The sequence below is a fragment of the Mastigoproctus giganteus genome, chromosome 11 (genome assembly GCF_048544385.1).
Source record: "Mastigoproctus giganteus isolate SK-2022 chromosome 11, ASM4854438v1, whole genome shotgun sequence".
NCBI classification, from domain to species: Eukaryota; Metazoa; Arthropoda; class Arachnida; order Uropygi; family Thelyphonidae; genus Mastigoproctus; species Mastigoproctus giganteus.
The window spans coordinates 76,569,312-76,584,898 of NC_143585.1; the positions used below are offsets into that span (position 1 = coordinate 76,569,312).

The 15,587-nt window shown below is 37.1% G+C and overlaps 1 long non-coding RNA gene across 1 annotated transcript in view; it reads left to right on the top strand.

Annotated features, from left to right (window-relative positions):
* The first annotated feature begins 5,235 nt into the window (after window positions 1-5,235).
* The window catches only part of LOC150078147 (uncharacterized), a 55,656-nt gene continuing 45,304 nt past the window's right edge, over window positions 5,236-15,587 (top strand). Inside the window, exon 1 of the long non-coding RNA XR_016547613.1 lies at window positions 5,236-5,315. This is a non-coding gene — a long non-coding RNA (uncharacterized LOC150078147). The remainder of the gene's footprint in view (window positions 5,316-15,587) is intronic.

Here is a 15,587-nt window from a genome sequence, read left to right on the forward strand (position 1 = left end):
GATGTCTGTGAATTACCCTCCAAGCCAGGTCACTGCGTGAACCATACCCAATATGCTTATGAATGTAACTAAAGGCCTGGCGATGTCTAGCTTGGACCATTCCCATGAATGGAATGGTGGGTGGCATGTTCATATCGAACAGCTTCCAGTATAAATCAGCCACTTTTATTTTGTTTCTCACATTTAAACCGCCAAGAACCAACTGCTGCAAAAATTTGATAACCTGTTTATAGAAGATTGCTATAATTTCGGCACCAGGACTAGCGTGCACGATTCTAAATAGTTCTGAGAGCCTTCTCAAAGAATATTTCGCTAGGCTAGAAACCACATGTATGCCCGTCGACACTACTCGAGCATACTTTATTATGTACGCCCAACGTAATCACTTAAGCTGTGGGACTGCGTAGCCTCCCAATGACTTCTTACAATTCAATTCTTGCAGAATTACCTAAGTTGTCTGTCGTTCCAAAAGAACTGGAATAGCCGTTCAAGTAGTCTCTTTTGAGTACAGTACTTAAAGGGCGTTATTTTCACAACATGCATTAATCCCTGGATCAGAATCGTCCATAAAATTAATACTACCCTTCCTGCAAAAGATACTGACCCAAAGTTCCACTGATCGATCGAACCATCCCAAGCGCTTAGTAGCTGCCGAGTGATTACCACGAGGGATTAGTGAATCGTATTCTTAGGACAGTAATAAAGGTGTTTGAACAGGGGCCCCAAAAGAGCTGCCACGCAGGTCTAACAAACCATTGCCCACACTGTGTTTTGCTCTAAATACGCAAGCCACTATATAAACTAAATTGACTCAAAAAATCCACAGCTGTCTGCAATGATGCGTCATCTGATACTGTCAACATGACATCATTAGCCTGCGCTACATATTGGCCATCTTGATACGATCCAGGAAGATGAATTAGAAACAGAAACCTAAATACAGGTTCCAAGTCCAAAGAAAGGAGTGCGGGACTTCAAGGGCATCCCTGCCTGCACTTCGATCCACCTTTATCGTTCTGGAGTGGCGCCCGTTGACTAACGTGTGTGTGTGTATACTGTGTCGGGTGGTTCCCAGGCATATGCCCATCTCCACCTAAATCATTTAAAAATACAGAAAACTGTAAAGTGGGCTGAAATATAGCTAAGAAATTGAATATTCAAAACAAGAAAATTTGGTAGATAAAGTACACTAATTATAGTAAAAATAGACAATTTTGTATAGGAAAGATTAAAATTGTATTAAAGAAATGTTTATGAGCTTAGTATGTTGTTTATGTCAGGTCTCTCTGCCATCAGGAAGCAGCTGACATCTTCAGCTGCTGGCTGATGCCCGTCCCCGGCACGTGGAGCCGGACCTGTCTCTACTATTTTATACTGAAGTGCAAAGCACAAACCTGCACCCCTGCACCCAACAGAGGAAGTGCAATACTGTTGGGTGCCAACATCCCTGGTCTCAGGCCGCCCAAGCTCGAGAACCAAGGAGAGAAAAAAAAAAAAAAAAAAAAACCACCGTAGTGGTACATGTTCAGGAGCTACAGACTGGACAAAAGCTTCCCAGACTGAAGTTCCCGAACCCAGATGCAATCATGCATGATTTATAAAAGCTGCCAACTCCACATCTGAGAAGTTCCTTATGATTGTCCTTCTGGCAAATACAGCAGCAGCAAACCTTTGCAGAGCCCGGAAACTAGATGCATCTATTAAGAGAATATCCACATTGACCTCAGTAAAAGGAGAAACCTCATCAAAAAGTCTACAACGCTCTGATCCGTAAAAAGGACAATCAAACAACACATGCATCCAAGTTTCTGCCTCCCCACACGAACACCACAGGTCAGGCTCTAATCCTCTTGAATATAGTTTATCACGAAAAGATCCATGTCCAGTCAATATATAACTTGTAAACATCGAAGGACAGAACCAAGAAGACACTGTCTTTGACGTAGCAAAATCCGCCAATGGAATGAATTTTCTTGTAATCTCACCAAATGCAGAAGAACTCCATCGAATCCCCCATATAGCAATGAGGGAATTCCAAATTCTAACTTTTTCGTCTTTAATATTAGCAGTCAGGTCAATAGAGATGTCCAGGCACTGAGCAGAAATTCCGTTTCTTAGTGCATACAACATACCACGGTACAATATATATAAATCGACAGGAAGAGTCCCTGCAATCACCTGCAGTGCAACCGTCGAAACAGTCCTAGGAGCATACAACAATGTTAGCAACATAGACCTCTGCAGTGACATAAGTTGATTTCTAATTCTGACCTTAATCACAGCCTTCATCCTAACACCCGCTGCATATGCAACAGTCGGCAAGAAAATGGTCTTATAGTATAATAGCATAGTACGTTTATTAAGTCCCCACTCTTTCCTAGAAATACGCATCACAAAAGAAGTAAATTTCTTCAGTTTATCCCTCAAATGTGACACATGCAGATGGAAACCCAACCGGTCGTCCAAAATCAAACCTAAATGCTTTATACTGGACACCAAAGGAACCAACCTGACTTCCGTTCAACAATACTCTGGGCGGGCGATTGTAATCAAAGTGCTTTTTAAATACCATCATTTTGGTTTTCTTAGATGAGATCTTTAATTTGTTTAACACAGCCCACTCTGAGAGATTGTTCAAAATTTCCTGAATTTTCAACTCCAGTACGGCTCTAGAGCCACCAGCAACTCCCAAGACCAGATCGTCCGCATAAGCCACCTGCAAACACTGAGGAACCTGCAATCTGTTTAGCCATTGATCAAGAACCGAGTTCCAAAATATCGGCCCAAGGACAGAACCCTGTGGACATCCCCTATTAACATACTTACAATACGTAAGATGTTTTGCACATACTCTCACAAGCCGATCACTGAAGTAAGAACGGATAACTCCATAAATATATCTATCACATCCAGATCTCCTCAGAGACATCAGCACACTCTCCCACCAAACAGAATCAAAAGCACCTTCAAAATCAACGAAAACAGCCAACACATACTTCTCAGGAGAAGAATTTATATAGTTAATTAGTGATAAAATTGCTTCCTCAGTTGAATGACCCTTTTTGAAGCCAAACTGGGAATCCGAGACCATATGACTCTCCGTTAAACCTCCAACGATTCGAGGAACCAACAAGTTAGTCAACAGGCCCGTTGACTAACGGAGGTATGCGCTTCTCTATACAGATTTTGTTGTTTTTGATTTAGGGATTTGTTAGGCGCATCAGCTCTATACAGACTGATGACCGCTGTACCCAACAGAGCGCATTCTCACTCTTTGTAGCAGGCGTTGTATATAGTCGTGGGAGAATTTGTCAAACACTTTTTCCAAGTCAATTGCAGCTATCAGAATGTTGTAATGCATTTTTCTTGTACAGTAGATCTAAGTCGCGCAGATAGAAGAGATTAGATACCGTGAACCTCTACAGAACCTCATACGTTTAGTTAACATCATCAGAGCCCATGTCTCTGACAGAGCATTTTAATATTCTTGAGTATAACGTATAGTCTATAATAAGTAATAATGCTAGTCTAGAGTCTGTCATCACCTCTCAGGTTTTGCCTGCTTTCCTTATAAAGACATTCTGGTCCTCCATAAAGACTGCTGGAATGTTGCCTGTAACAAAAAAGTTCCAAAATATGACGGCTGGAATCGGACCAGTAGTTTTCAAGAATTTTTTGCAAATTTCTAGTATATTGTCATCTGCGCTGGTGCTTCTCCTCTTCCCCCCCCCCCCCCATCACATACATCGCATGTCACTTCAGACAAACTGATGACGGTGAGTTGATAAAAATTCCCAGCACCAGCCGCTGGACCGTACTAGAGCCTGAAGCTCATGCTCAGATAGAAGAACTGGGTTTAAACGCCAAGAATCTGAAGTCAATTGTGGGAAATAATGGAAGAACCATCGCTACTAGTTGGTGATCAGTAATGGTTCGGGATGCAACAACGCTGACGTGTTTGACCAGAGTGGCTTTTCTAGCAATGGCATATTTATGTGCCAATGATACCTGGTACATAAATGCAGCCAATGTGCGTGCGTAATGTCCCATGTGTCCAAGTTGCACCATGTTTAATGGGGTTGTGGATCGCCAAACATCAATTAAGTTATGACTTAAACAGATATTGTACTAATGACCAAATGTTGTAGGGTTTTAGGCGCATCAGCAACTTAGGCCATGTTGCGTCTTATATATTGTCTGTAATTGCGTGTGTTCTGTGGTCAATTTGCTGTTTGCTGGACGAAAAACCTAAATTTCCGGGAGAAAAACTATGCTGTCCTCGTACGGTTTTTCTCCTGAGACCGACTAACTTAGTCACGTTGTTAAAAAAGACCCATAAAATTTCGTGATGTCACTTACGGGATTCGAACCCTGGCCTTTTACATCTGTGTGTGGAGGACGGCGATTCTACCAACTGTGCTACCCATGTTGGCTTTTCTTTATTTCATAAATATTAGAGAATGAAACTATCAAGTAATTAAAGCATAAAACATAGATGTGGCCGTATGGGAAATATTGGCATATTCTCCATGTGTAATAAGGGCTTTTATCAGACTATTTTAAGGTGACTAACTGAATTTCATGGTTTCACAGCAAAATTTAAGCCCTTTCTGATTATCATCTGCATTTTTTTATTTAATAGATTTGTAATAATTTCAGCAGGGCCACCTTTTGGTGTTCCTTGGCCCTATGAACTCTTCATTCTGAGGACTCACTATGTTATATCAATCGTATTAAAATTCCCATGCATTAAACCTAATTTGTTTTGTTTTTGAAGAAAAACATTTCTATAAATTTGGTGCTGAAGTTGTGATTTTTGCCAACAGAAAAGCCAAACGAAGAATTTATCTTAGAAATCTGTATATAAAAATTAGTTTGTAGAATTTTATTGTTGTATAAAATCATTAAATTCTATTCCAGTTATTTTTGAGAGCAGTATTTTTATTTTTATTAATTATATATTTTTTTATTAATGGCTATAGCACAATTCCTAATGAAAAGACGACCCTCAGTTTCGGGTTTCCTTTTAAAGGGAATCTAGCTCTTCGCCGAATATTAAATAATCCAGTGGTATTGGACCTTTGACGTTCGCATAGGCTCTTTCTGTACATAATTATGAGCAACTGAGTTTGCAACTTTGTGTATCAATCTCGCATTGTATATCCAAGGGAATATTTAAAACAAATATTTTAGGGATTACATTACAGCGCCCTCTTTTTATATATTACTGTTTTCGCATTTCGTCGTTGTGCGATGTCTACTTAGCAGTGTTACCTTCCATTTGGGGCGTTTGAAAAGTGGCAGAGTTTGTAACAGTAAGTATTAAAATAATAAACTTGCTTTCTGAGCAAATAATTAGATAATAAACAGTACAAAAAAAATATGTTACTTGTTGCTATCACAAAAATTATATCTTTGAACTTTTAAGTAAAATATATTTTTGATATTATATCAGAAAATGGTAAAGATTCAATATAGGGTACGGCCAACCAAAATGGCGACGAGGAAAGGAAGGGGAAAAGCAGTGATTGACGGGTTTTGACTCCACCCACTCACTGCGTTCCCCCTCCTCTCCTCGCCCGGCGGAGGCGAAGTGACACGCAGATGGCACGTGGCACAGCAACGAAAGTGAAAGCTGAAAACAAAGGATAAAAGCGAAAATCAGAAAAATCCACATACAAAAATACACGTTTCTACGAGTTCGCGAAATGTCACGTGACATTTGAATTTCAGAAAACTAACCGTTTTCTCGACCGCAGGTAATACAGCACAACGTAAAATTCGCCAGGGAATTGCAAAAAAGAGTATTTCGCGAGCATTAATTAACAACGAGAATTGCGGATACACGTGAACAACAGAAATGGTTATGATGATTTTTTTTTAAAAAAAGGTTGTTTACTATCCGATTTCACCAGCATTAACAATGAAAATTTGAAGATTTTCATGAACATTTTTTTCAAAAAAAAGGTTGTTTACTATCCGATTTCACCAGCATTAACAATGAAAATTTGGGATGCACATCATCAGAAAAGCTAAAAAAACAAAGAAAACCACTCACCTGATCGGTGAAAATGCTTCTTTCAATCCTGAGTGGCGGGCTTGTATAACACAGAAACAGCTTTCAAAAAACATACCTAATACATACCTAAAACAAAGGAATTCACACCTGCACTCAACGTGGCAGCACTACAAATCACAGCTGCACCCAACGTGGCTGAACTACAAATCACAGCTGCACCCAACGTGGCTGAACTAGAAATAAAATCACGAGGAACCACAGAAATGGGGGGAATTAGGAATTACTAATCAGCCAATTAGAAGGCTCAGAAGAGGAGGAAAGTGGCCACGTCACTTTCATCAGCCGACATTTCAAATTAAATTTAATTTTTTTTTTTCTGGGGGCTCTGCCCCCAGACCCCCGTCAATGTGGGGGCTCAGCCCCCACACCCCCGGGATTATTCAGCCGATTAAGTATTTCGAATTAAATTTAATTTTTTCGCATTTCGAATTAAATTTAATTTTTTTTTTTCTGGGGGCTCTGCCCCCAGACCCCCGTCAATGTGGGGGCTCCAGCCCCCACACCCCCGGGATTATTCAGCCGTTTAAGTATTATTTTTTTTTTAAATTTTTTCTTTTTAATAACGATGATTAAACCACGTGATTAATTACGATGATTAAACCGCAACCACGTGACATCAAAACGTGATATCAATATCGCGTGCCACGCACTGTGACACGGGTGACACGCACTTCGTGGCACCAGTGTCAGTTGTGATCTTGAGGACGTAATTGACTCCGCCCACTGGGTGGAGCCGTCTGCCTTCATTCTCTTCATTCTCATTGGCTGTACCCGCAACTGAATCTCAACCCAGAAAATCTCAAATTTTTCTTTTATATTGGGCACATGGTGAATTGTAGTAGTGTTTATTGGGTTAAATTATTGCACGTGTTCTGATTTTCTTTTTTTTTTTTTTTTTTCTTTTTTTCGCAAATTCTTCGTTTCCATCGATATTGGAAGAAGTGTAATATATTATTTTCTTTTATGTAATTCTATAGGTGTATGATTAATGTGTAGAGTCGTTCTTAAATTCAACATGTAATGGAACTAGCTCTCATCCCTTGAGCCTCCGAAATCTGGCATTCCATATCTTTACCATTGTAAACTAGTAAAATGCTTAATGTTTATGAAAAATTTAAATCACTTCCATTTACATTTAGTCAGATTCCTCTTGATTTACTAAAGTACAGGGTGATTGAAGAATCATTCACAAAGCCATCACTGAATGAAGGTAGAGAATTTTATGCCGTTAAGTGAAATACTGACTTATTAATATTATGATTAGCCATATGGTGCAAGGAAGCCTGAGGCTTATGCTGCACCAGCCAAAACCCGAGTTATCCTGAGAGAGAGAGTCAGAAGTAGAAAGGTATCACCAAGAAAGAGAAGAATGATGGTATCCAGCTGAAGACCCTGGGTGTGCCAAGCCCATACTCACCAGATGTGAGCCCTGGGGTAATTTAGTCTTTGGCCATAACCAGGGAATACCATGTTGTAAAGTTTTACCATCAATGGGTTATTCTGCCACCTAAGTACCAAGATACCTTAACAATCGAATTAAAATAAAAATACTAAAGCGACACTTACTCAAATGCACAAGCAGTACAAACACAGAACTCCCCACAGAGAGAGAGAGAGAGAGAGAGAGAGAGAGAGAGAGAGAGAGAGAGAGAGAGAGAAACTTGCCACACATCAACTGATAAGTGCCACTTCCACATTAACTGCACTAAAATAGACAGAGAAAATACAAGCACCACTGCAGAAGGATGTTGACACTTGTGAACTCCAGAAGATTCACATTTCAATCATTGACTGCTTTCCAGCAACATGTCAATGTCCAATGGAATTTTCAATGTGTAAGGGTTCAAATTATAGAGGTATCTATATAACAAAACTGCATTATGAAAACCATGGGAAGGATTATAAGGAATCAACTGGAAAAGGAATTCCAGGGATCGGGACAATGCAGTTTTACAGCATGCAAATCATGTGTAGAGCATGTATTCACACTAAGACAAATTCTTGAAAAAAAAGTATGAGAAAGGTCAGGATGACCTTTATAGACTTAGAGAAGGCATATGATTATGTGCCCAGAAAACTGTTATGGGAAGCTTTGAAATGTGCATCTATCAGTGAACCACTGATAAATATCATTAAGACCATGTATAAGGGCAACATGTAGTTTACTACTTCAAACGATCTTCTGCAGGGCTGCTGTATATCACCAACTCTTTTTAAGATCTATATACAGTAGAGCGTCAGTTATCCAGAATAATTGTCAGACCTCTTCTGAATAACAAAATTTTCCAGATAATCAAATGTAAGGTAAAAGAAAAAGACTTTAAATAGCATGAAAAAAAAAACAAATTTATTTAATTAAAAATGATGATAATAATAATAATAACCTGTACATAAAAATTTGCACATTTACATATGTATGTATATTCGGAGAGATATTTTACTGTAGATTTTGTGTAAAAAAATTTTAAGTAATTTTTTAAAATAATATTCCATCATTTTTTTGTTTCATTTGTTGTGACTTTTTTTTTTTTGCTGCAAAATCTCTCATGTTTCCTTAATAATAAAAATAAATTGCACAGTTTCAGGCTGATATTATCCTTGTCGAATGTGGAGCTGAACTAAATATGAAATGAAGAGAACAAAATATTTCATGGAAGCAAATAACTAAACTCTATCACTCATGATTTCTGAGAAAACTCGTTAGTCCTAATCCAACATTTCACTAAATATACAACATAAAAAACACAGACAGAAATACTTTAGTAGCATAATAAACATTAGTCTCAAATACTACCATTAATAAAAAAAGAAAAGAAAGAAAAAAAAAGAAGAAAAATCGGCCTTTCAAATTATTCCGGATAATGCAACAATATGGGTATACCCGAAAACATATTCAACTTACTATTCGCTGATCAGGTGGTGAGAGCACAAGACGTGGATGATACGGAGTACTGTATATGTGCAGGAAATTGGTGGAGACATAGAGGATGGGGATTAAAGATAAAACATCGAAAGCAGTTCTGAATATAGAAGAATATAAACTTAAAAACAGTACATAACATTAAATACTTGGGATCGATAATACAAGCTGACAGATGGTCCAAACTGGAGATGGAGAAGAGAATTAGTGATGGAAGAAAAGTGATAGGTATGCAATCCTTTGGAATAGGAATATACTCAGTAAGACAAAGAAACATATCTACCAAACAATTCTACAGAGCATAATGCTCTATGGGGCAGAAACATGGACGGTGAATAAAAGACAACAGAGGAAATTGCATGCAAATGAACTACTGAAATGGACTACTGGAGATGAGCAGCAAGAAAATCAAGACTGGAGAAAATAAGAAATGAACAAATTCGACGAATGATGGAAGCGAAAACTGATATAATCCAGGTAATTGAAACAAAGAAGCTGAGGTGGTATGGACATACCAGAAGAATGGAAAAAGAGACTTCCAAAAAAGTGATTATGAATTGGGTGGCACCAGGAAGAAGTAATGGATGGATGGAGTCCAAAAAAGTATGAAAAGACAAGAACTGAGAGAGAGAGAGAGAGAGAGAGAGAGAGAGAGAGAGAGAGAGAGAGAGAGAGAGAGAGAGCTGGCAACAAAGACTAGGATAATAGATTTTTTTTTTTGTTGAGGTAACCCTATTGCGTCATGGAAAATTCCTAATGAGGATGTAAGGGTTCAAACAGAGCCAGATTTAAACTTGTTGTGGCCCTAACCTTCACTGGTTCACTGTGACAATATTAAAAAAGAATTTTTAAGGTGGAGTGCGGCCCCTTGTAATATGCGGTCCTAAACTGTAGCTTGTTTAGCTTATGTGTAAATCCGGCCCTGGGTTCAAATTAGAATTAAAAATTTCTGCTGATTTTACATTGTGACTAAAGGCTTTTAAAAAAATTTAGGTCTCTTATTCTTCGCAGAATGTTTTTAAATGGACTTGTAATGTGTTTTAAATTAGTTTTCTTTGTTAAAGCCATTCCTATTAGTTTTTGGTTATTGAAAGCAATATTTAGCTTGGTCACATGAGATCCATAACAACTGCATGGGTTGTTATGGACCCCATGTGACCCTAATTGGTATGTACAGCAGGCCCCCGTTATAACGCGGTTCGCTTTACGCTGATTCGCTATAACGCTGTTCTTATATTATAACCCGTATCTGACTATAACGCTGTCACAGATCACTATAACGCTCTTTTACAGATTACATTTTGACATATTAACGAAATCGTTTCATTTGATGGAGTCGATAGCTTGAAAATGAATATCAAAACAGCATTAAAAAGTTTCCCACGCCGACTTGAGAAATTTTCCCATGCTCAGTGAAATTTTCTCGCACGCTAATTTAGTTTCAGTACAGTGACTTATTACGTAGTTCCGAGATCAACATTTTAAAAAATGATCAAGTATATTGCTTGTAATATTTGCGTTATATGCATTTATCCGAAGTCTAGTCATCACTAAGTAGAGTATTAGACATCGTGTGTAACGGAAAGTTTACTTGAACATTGTATCGTAATTAATTCAACCAACGCAGTTACATTTTCGAAGAGCTAATAATGACTGAAAGGAATGGAAAAGCAACAACGTCTGGGCGCAGTACGAAGACTATAAATGTAAGAAAAAGACTGAATTTGAAAATTAAATTAGACGTTTTGAAGCGAATCGATTTCGGTCAACGACAAACGGATGTGTGCCATAATTTAGGACTTGCAACTTTAACTGTAAGAACAATTATAAAAAAATAAAGAATTAATTTTTGCAGCGGGAAAGATAGCTGTTCCACTGCAAGCAACTAGGGCTAGGCCGGCTATTAGGATTGAAATGGAAAGACTTTAATTTTATTGAAGATAATATTCCAATGCAGAATTCAGTTAAGTTAAATATTAAAAGAGAGAGAGAGAGAGAGAGAGAGAGAGAGAGAGAGAGAAAGAGATTAGCCAATATGATGATCTAAAGAAAACTCGCCTAAAAAAAAAAAATGTGGAACCATTTAAAACTGGTAAGGGCTGGTTGAATAGATTTAAAATCCAGGGAGAAGCCGCAAGTGCAGATCAAGGAGCCGAAACTTTCAAAAAAGAACTTGTTAAAATTATTGAAGAGGGCTATTATGTGTTATCCTTCTCAACAAGTTTTTAACATAGATGAAGCAGGACTTTTGTGGAAACGAATGCCTAAAAGAAGTTTCATATTGAAAGAAGAAAAAAACATGCCAGGTTTCAAAGCGGCGAAGGATCGGTTGACTTTATTGTTGGTTGTAACGCTGCGGGGGATTTAAAATTAATACCCCTTTTAGTTTATTTGGAAGAGGGCCAAAGTTCAACTCAAAATTTACAAAATTTATTTTTCATGATTAAATTCATTATTTTAATTTGAATTTTAAATTTACTTTTGATACGCAAGTAGTTACTACATAATTATACGTATGCAATGCAGAATATTTTATATGTGCAAATATTTGAATATTAAATATTTTGACCGACATTTGTGCATCTTTTCATTACTGTTCATTATTCATTAGGAAATATCCTATGGCACCGACCGCAGCTCATAAATACATATGTTACCTTATGGGAAAGCGGCGCTCGCTTAGCGCGGATTCACTTAGCGCTCTGTTTTTCCGGAACGAATGATCAGCGTTAAGCGGGGGTCACCTGTACTCCAATGTTCAAATTCAAAATTCAAACGCTTAAATAATAATAATAATTAGTAGAGATACAAAATTTTATGTAAGAGACAAAGTAACAAAAGGGGAAAAATAATAAATGGCCACTATAAACCTTGAATTCAAGCCCATTTTCATTCTTACACTACTGGTTTGTAATTGTAGTTAGTATTTTTATGTAACCTATGTTTGTGGTTGTAATAATTTACTTTTATAATCTGATTGGCTCCTCAGGCTTGTCACAGGCATTCTTCCTGATATGACAACTAAGGCCTAAATTCTAAAACACTAGTGGAACCATTAGTGAAGGTCCCACTTGTAAATAAAGTAGACCAAATTTCTGCCTGTAAAGTTTGGTTGTGTATTAACAACCTAACCTCTGCTTGCGCCTTCACAGTGGTGGAACTCTTAGAAACACTGCATCTAATATACTTAAGGTGACCACCCCAGTGTGAACCAACATAAACACAGGTTAAGGTATGTTGGCACATCACAGAGGAATGGCTGACCATCTTTTTTACCAGTCAATACTAAGTGTAGATGACTCATTGCCTAGTACAATACCACAGCATTGCTTATTGGAGGCTCAAAGTGGTGAGATCCATGATTAGTTTCCAGAGCAAAGCCCTGGCATTTCTTCTATCATGTAACTTTAGTCGTGTCTTTTGAGCTATGATGGACAACATAGCAAAGTCTGGTATTTCATTCTTTTTGTGATACATCTTTAAAATGGTTTTTGCAGGCTGGTTGTCAGATAAGCAGGGATGTGACAATGGGGGTTGTAGGGGCATTTGTCACCAAATGCTGGTCTACATGGATTGGGACACAGGATGGCCCTTTGTTTATCTAGGGTGCTAGCATTTCTCCCAGACACTGTATAATCTTGCTAATCTTCTGTAAATAATCCACAGAACAGTGCTATTGATAACTGTCTATGGTATATTGTGCATAAATTTTATTTGATTTATGGTTTTTATTTAGGGCGGGATGCATATCAGTCATTAAGGCCTGATTGTCTGCTTAGCAATTGGTGTGCTAGCAGAGGTCGGTTAGCCTATTTGTTACTAAAAGAATTATTACAAGACATTAATAGATTAGTGGAAATATAATAATAATGTAAAGTTAGGAGAAATTAAGGTAATTTAAGGAAAAATTAGAGAACAAAATTACATTCTTTCACATGGCCATCTCTCCACTACTTCCTCAGGGGTTTTGAGCAGACATAGCCAATATTAAAAGAATATCTCATGCATACCCATTTCTGTAGTCCCAATAACAGTTTTAGTAGATCTTTATCATATTAAGTTTTTAGGTCTAGGTATACCGGATTATAAGTATATTTTTAATTTTTGAAATCCAAATTATTTGGTGTTAACAGTAAACTGGGATTGGAATCCAAAGCCCAATGGGTATGCATCAATATAATACGCATTTACCTGTAGCTGTTGTGGACTGTGGTCGGTACAAAAAGCCTTTAACACTTATTAAATTTTTTTTTATTCTATGTTATCTTCTGGGCAAGGACTGACATAACCTTTCTACAGCATAACAGCCAACTTAAACCCAGCAGGATAGCTATATACATATTTACATCCTCCAAATGTGGTGATATCTATCCTTATGGTGCCAAGGAATTTATTTTGATTTTCATCTGTAGGTTGAGTGAAGTGTGATGTGTATTTGTATTATAATATCCAGTTTAATTTTCTATGAGATAGTCAGGGTCAACAGTCTGTTAACTATATTATTGTCGTTATCTTTTTAGAGCTTTGAATTTGGACATAAGGATTACAGTGGGGTCAGACAACAAGCCTTGTCTAATAACGGCCCAAATAGTTGCTCTGTGAGCCTATTTGGATTGATGCCTGTGTGATGTCAGTTTATATTGGCTTGGATGGCTGCGTTTATATGGAATCTGATAAAAATTAATCCGAATTTTATTCTTCATTAAATTGTCTTTTAGTTTTATTAATGTCTCCAATATATATTCCTGGTTATTACAAATTCGTGTTATTCTGTTTGTTTGGTTTCTAATAATGTTTCCCTACACTTGCTTTGCTAAATTTGTGTCCCAGTTGGTTTGTTTAATGGTTCAGAAGTTAAAGTGGTATCTTTTGTCAGTGTCGTGTGCAGACTTTATTTTCTTTGTAGGTGGTTATTGGGATAAGTGTGTTTGATGGTCAGATCTGGGGGATATTTCCGATGCCAAGTCTTCGAATTTATTGTAATCGACAACCCAAACTTCATCTGTATATCTGTAGAATATTATATTATCTTTTATTCTGCTTTCATAGTAGTGCAAGTATATGTTGGCGATGGAACAAAACTACTCACTCCCATTGTCACACCTCTACTTTGCACATAGATGCTATTGCCCATAGGTATATAGTTGTTAATTACACATAATGTTATAAGGTCTAGCCAGTATTGTTTACTAAAGTCTAGTATTTCCTGATATTCTACACAGTAGTCGGTTAGTACTTTTTTTAAATTATCGTGCGATAATGCTAGTGAATAGGTATTTGGAATACCTATTCACTTTATGGATGTTATTATTTTTGAGGTTTTCTATGTAGTTTCTGTTGTCTGAAATGAATTTTGTGTTTGTGAGTTGGCTACTTATTAATCTTAGTTTGATCTCCAGTTTTTTACTGGGGGTTTTTAATGTAGGTGTTTCTACATGTAGTGATGAACCTGCTGCCTACTGGGTTTTTTGGAATTTTGGTATCCAATAGGCGAAGAAATTTGGCATTATCTATTTTTAGTTTAACTTTTTTGTGCATAGCTATAAGTTTATTTGTAATAGTACTGGGGTGGCTCTGGTAATTTTATACATATCGCTGTTGTTCAATTCCTTTTTGAGTGTGTCTGTGTAAAATTTTTTGCATATTATACTGAAATTTTTATTGGCTTTGTCTGTGCTAGTAATAACAAATTTATTTTGCAAGTCTTTAATATTTTTATGTATTGCTTTTAGGTTGTAATGTTTGTAATTATATTGATATTGTATGACGTCTCTAAATCTTGCTATTATATGTTCTTAGGTGGTGTTAATCCAGATTTTGAAAGCTTCCACTGGTGTATTGTATTTATAGGCTAATTTTTATGCAAACCGTAGTGAGTCCAATCTGATCAAACCGTGTATGCTTTTTAGGTTGGTATGGGCATTAGGTCTGAAATTCATACCTTTACCCATGATTTCTTTTAATGCATGATCTTGAACTATATTAAGGTCGCCTGTAAGAATGTGTTTGTGATTTAGATCAGTAAATGCTCTGTATTTGGTTTCTTTGCAGTAACAGAGGTGTTCAGTATTATTCAGGTTTGCTATAGTGTTTTTGTAGTTACATATGGCCAGTCCAATGGGTCTTGTATAACTATGCAGGATTTCCATTTTTTTTTTTTTTTACAAAATCGGGTATGCATGAGACATTCTTTTAATATTGGCTATCTGGCCACTCAGCCCCTGAGGAAGTAGCAGAAAGATAGCCATGTGAAAGAATGTAATTTTGTTCCCTAATTTTTCCTAACTTTACCTTATTATTATTTCCACTAACCTATTATTGCCTTGTAATTCACTAACCTAATATTGTCTTCTTTTAGCAATTTTAATTCAACATGTAACAATAGAATAACTGACCTCTGCTAGCACACCAATTGCTAAGCAGACGGTCAGACTGAAATGCATCCCACCCTAAATAAAAATCATAAATCAAATAAAATTTATGCACAATACTATTAATGTGTGTATAATGTATAATTGTTAAACCAGCAAAGACATTAACATGAAAGTTTATCCATCAAAAGAATGGCAAATGGGATGATCCTTGGTC